At 50.0% G+C, this 5,227-nt stretch overlaps 1 pseudogene; it reads left to right on the top strand.

The window, feature by feature from the left end:
- Positions 1–582: 582 nt before the first annotated feature.
- Positions 583–3,897, top strand: LOC112121026 (annotated as a pseudogene).
- The last annotated feature ends 1,330 nt before the right edge of the window (positions 3,898–5,227 follow it).

The raw sequence follows: 5,227 nt of genomic DNA on the forward strand, positions 1-5,227 counted from the left end.
GTCCTGCCCTCCTTCTCTCCCCTTGTCTGTCCACTTCCCTGGGCCGCTTCCCCTTCGGCCCCTCGCACTGGCTAGGCCCTTCCTCTCAGGGCATGCAGCCTGGCAGACACCGGGCTGGAGTTACCTTCTGCTCCCCCGGGCCTGCCCAGCACTGCGCTGTCCCAGGTGCTAGTCTCCCAGCTCTGGAGACAGAACTTCCCCTCTCGAAGGCCTGGGACAGACTGACTGCTCCCTCCCTGAGCAGCCTTTTTATAGGGCTGAGCCTGGCCCTGATTGGCTACCTCCGATCTGGGCTCTTATTGGCTCCCAATAAGCCCTTCTCTGATTGGCTGCCCGGCTGTGCAGGTCCACTGGCCTGCTGCAGCCTAAATTCTCCAGGAGTGGGGCAGCTGCCCCACTACAGGGTGCCAGACACCAGTGGGGCTGTGTACAAAGGAGAGTGGGGTGTAGTGGATAGAGCCAGGAGGATGGGAGCCAGGGCTCCCCATCAAAGCCCAGCACTCGCTTTCAGGCTCGATGAAGACAGCAATTAAGTCTCTTTGCTGTAGAACAGACAGATGCAAACAATGGAGGCCTCTGACCATGGGAGTAGGTCGTGTGGCAGGTCGGAACTGAACCGTGTGGACTGTGGGGTGCAAACGCAGGGGCTAGGAGGTCGGTAGCCACCTTAACTGCCTCCCTGAAATTGACAGTAGCTACTGGGACTGGTGGAGCAAGGGTGATGCAGGAACCTGAAAAGAACATCGTTGTTTGCGCTGTGCTCCAGTTTTGAATTCCAGCACCCATGTGCACACACCTCGTTCGCTGGGTCAGGTGCAGCCGGGCTGTAGGAAGGACAGAGTCACTGGAGCAGCAGGGCCGAGCTATCGCTGTGAGGTGAGGGGAGGAGTGGATGTACCGTGAGATCCAGCGCTGAGCTCAGTAGGCTGCAGCAGTAGCAGCACACAAAGGCTTTCTTGCAGCAGGAATGTCGGCTGTCTGGTGGCAGATGGGACCTTGGTCTCCAGGGCTTACTGAGGGGTAAGTGAAAGCAGCAGAATTAAGATTGCAGTGTGGGACTGGGGTGTATTTTTAACTTGTCATGTTCAGGTTGTCAGAGGTTTCCATTTAGCCACTCTCCCCGTTCTGAAAGGGCACCTCCAGGCCACCAGACCGCTGCACCTATAAAGATTTGGGAAGTTCATTTCCTTGGGGTTTTTTCAAAGATCATTTTCCAGCACCCGCATGACCCACAGCCCAGCTCTCCCCATTCCTTGCCTCCCATCTCTCTGCCTGCCCAGCACACCCTGGGCCTGGAGGGGCGGCATTGGTGGGGTCCTGCGGGTTCAGAATCCGGGAAGAGGATGCAGGGATTGACAGGGATTCAGCAAGGGCATTTTTTGAAAGGGGGGGACAGAAATGGGGGCACATGGCAACACGGGGCTTTGGAGGGGCCAAGCTGAACCTTCCTCCTACATCTACTGCGCAGCTCTGAGCTTCCACAGGAGCAGCAGAATTAGTGGGATTGGGGAGGAAGGATGAGTCTGGAGGCCCTGCCCCATAGCTGGACACCACATGGGGAAGGTGGGGAGTTGTGGTCCCTGCCACTGACCGGGGAGGTAGCAGATGGGACTCCAGTGTGGGGAGGAATTGAAGGGGATAGGGGATATTTGGTGGGGGACAGGACAGTACAGATGCCTCCATTTCCCTCCCCCCCCTTAGTTGTCGAGTGGAGATGCAGAGTCCCCTACCCCCAATCTGGGTAGAGACCCCACAAATCTGTCTGCAGCAGACGTGGCTCTGTGATGGGGCCGACAAACCCCATCCCTGTTGAGGGTGAACTACTAACCTGAGGCTTAAAGCCACCCTCTCATTAGCAGCATATATGGTGCACAATTCCGACGAGTTGCTTAAAAAAACTGAGCTCAACATTGCGATCACAGGAGAGTCAGGAGCTGGGAAATTGTCCGTCCTCAATGCCCACCGGAACCTGGGAGATGAAGACGAAGGATCCGCTGAGACCAGGGTGGTAGAGACGACCAAAGAACCAGAGCGGTATCAGCATTCCAAGTACCCCAATGTGATCTTCTGGGACCTGCTGGGGATCGGGACCCCAGATTTTCTGCCAGACACTTACCTGGAGCAGGTGACATTCAGTTGCTATGATTTCTTCATCATCCTCACTTCAGTGCGGTTCAGAGCCAACCATACCAAACTGACCCAGGAGATCCGGAAGATGGAGAAGAACTTCTACTTTGTGCGCTCCAAGGTGGACTTGGACCTGTACAATTGTTATGCTTATAAGAAGCACACGGGATCTTTTTCAAGGGAAAAGGCAATAGGCACCGTTTATTGAAGATACAACAATTAGCATATGCATTCAATCACATACACACTGACCCGCCAGTCGATGTTATAGTTACCACTTCAGAGTCCGGATCAATCTAGAGGCCAGCTAGGTTGATCACGAGTAGGGAGGAGCCGGGTTCTGTTGATTGTGACACGATGCTCTGGGGAAGTCTTCGCAGGACGAACCCAAAGTTTCATGGCAAGGCCCCCTGTTTATATAGTGATTCTCCTTCATTGGGACCAATGAGTTTTGCACCATCATGCTATAATCAACTGCTGTTTGACGAGAGCTTGTTTTCTTAAATTGTCCTCATCCTATATCTTGTTCTTTCATCAAGTTTCTTAGGGAGTTACCCCATGCTGGTTTTGATCACAGCCATCTTGTCCCCATTGAAAGGTGCTTATTTCATCTTTAGAGTCATCAATCTGACCTCCTCTGACATTTCAATAGGGGCGTGTTGCAGCCTCCTGGCACCCTTGCGTCTGTCTCTGGTTCCTTCCTCATACGTCTGGGTTCGGTGATGGCCTTCACACTTATCTCTTAACACACATTCTTCATTCACATACAAAAAATAATTAATGTACACAGAACATTTTAAATAGGAACATCAAATTGCAATGCAGAGGAAAAACAATCACGGCATTCTTTTACTTATTTTAAAATGCTAAGCCTAAAACAAAGTGGTGACTCTCAAAGGTCTGTTATTGCCTTGAAATCAGTCCAGACACAAAAAGATTCTGGCTGATGCATCTCTACCAATGGCCCATTAGGTCATTCCTTTCTGCTATTCAAAAAGGGTGGCTGTCAGGATATGGTCAAATCATACACCAATACATTGAATACATGCTACATTATTATCTTATTATTATTATTTTTATCCTTCATTCTAAATTATACAAAATACCAACATAAAATCCTACTACTACACAATAAGGAAAAAAAAGCTTCAATGAGGAGGGAACCCTGGAGAAAATCAGACACGACTGCATCAAGCACCTGCCCAGAGAAGGGATGAGCTCCCTGCAGGTTTCCTTGTGTCGAGTAGGGAATTTCAGAAATATGATTCTCCCAAACTGCAGAAAACGTTGCTGAAGGAACTGGAAAGTCACAAGAAACACATTTTCCTCCTGGCTCTGCCCAACCTTTCTGAACCAATCTTGGAAAAGAAGAAAAAGGTTTTGCAGAGGCAGATCTGGAAACAAGCTCTGAAGTCATGCGCCATCGCTGCTGTGACTCTCCCAGCTCTCTCGGTGAAGTGTGATGTTGGTATCCTGGTGAATAACATCAGAATGTATTGTGAGAGCTCTGGGCTGGATGACATTTCCCTCATCATACTTACTAGCCAGGTTCGGAAGTCTGTCGCTGAGCTGAAGGCCGTGATCAAGTCCCCAATGGCCAAAGATATATCAAAAGAAAACGCTGAGGAGCAGCTGAGTCAGGCTACAGGAAAGGGTCTAATTTTAGCTAAGCATTTTATCAGCATGATACCGGTTGGTGGCTGGGACCGTATTTGCTGCAGAGAGGTCTTTCACTGTGACTCACAGAATGCTGAACAGTTTTTTGGATGATGTCACTGAAGACGCCCAAAGAATCCTGAGCAAGACATTGGACAGAGAAAACAAATGAATAACAGCAACAAGGGACCAATAAGCTGGATTCCCAGTTCTGGCAGATGGAGATTGGCGCCAACCAGGGGACAATGGCAGATTCTTCTGTACTCAAATCTAATGCAACAAGAGAAAAAATGTTGAAAAGAACTCCAGAGTTTGGGTTTTAAAAAACAAAGATGTATTTCCGACGTTGGGGAAGAGGCAAAACTGAGGTACAGTTGCCTGGCCCCACAATTTTTTTTAAGCCAGGCCCCAGATGGGAAAGTTGAGGGACAGCATCAGGGCAAATGCCAGCTCAAAAAGTCCCGATATACGTTAATTAAAAACATCTCACAAGATTTTCAAAATATACTTTAACGTTCTCTGTTTAAATCCCTTTTCCATTAAATTCAGTTATGGGGGCTATGGGTGTTATGGATGGGGCCACGGGTACAGCCGTGGGGGCTGTGGGAGCTCCGGGCCATGTTAAACCCAGCAAGACCATCCCCAGGACAAGGAATAACCAGGTAATGAATAACGGGATCAGCTTAGGGGCATGGCTTTCAGACGTGCGGAGCACCCACAACTCCAATTCAACTCAATGGGTACTGTGAGTGCTCAGCCCCTCTGTAGCTCTGCCCCACACACATCTTTAACTCTGCCCCATACGTGTCTTTCCCATGTTACACTTTCCCTCACATTTATAAGTCTTTCCTCTAATGGCTTCCCAGCAAGGGGCTTCTTCTAGTGTTAACGAGTTGGGCTGAGTCTCATGTCAAGCCAGACTCCGTTACCCCACACGGCCAATGGCTGTGAGCTGCCCCTAAATGACATTTGCACTCACTGTAAGGCCCCTCCCACTGCTCCAGTGGGGTCAAGGGGCTTTAGTGTCAATGAGAATCCAGCCCTGTGAGTTGTGGCCTTTCCACGGCTATTTACCGGGTGTTTCTGGCTTTGAACTTTCTCACAGTGGATGTATAATGGCAAAGCTGCTCCCTAAGTCTGAGCCTTGTGGTTTTCTGTTTGATCCCGTTCTTTACACACTGATATCACCAAGGCCTTCTCCACAGTAAGACAAAGTAGCCTCTAATTCTGGGTGTCTCCAGCTTTGGGTGCCCACGATGCTCCACCTTGGGTTCTGATTTCTTCCCAGGCGTGCTGAGCACCTGCAGGGTCTGTTCCTTCGGGCGGGGCTTTGCCTGCTCAATATTTCAGAACATTAGGTTTGAAATGTCCCATGTTTGCAAGGTCCCAGCTGTGGCAGAGCCTCACCGATAACTCTCATGCCACTTCCCCCGTAACAATACAC

Source organism: Terrapene carolina, unplaced genomic scaffold (assembly GCF_002925995.2).
Source record: "Terrapene carolina triunguis isolate 2854851 unplaced genomic scaffold, T_m_triunguis-2.0 Scaffold29229, whole genome shotgun sequence".
In the NCBI taxonomy this organism is placed as follows: Eukaryota; Metazoa; Chordata; order Testudines; family Emydidae; genus Terrapene; species Terrapene triunguis.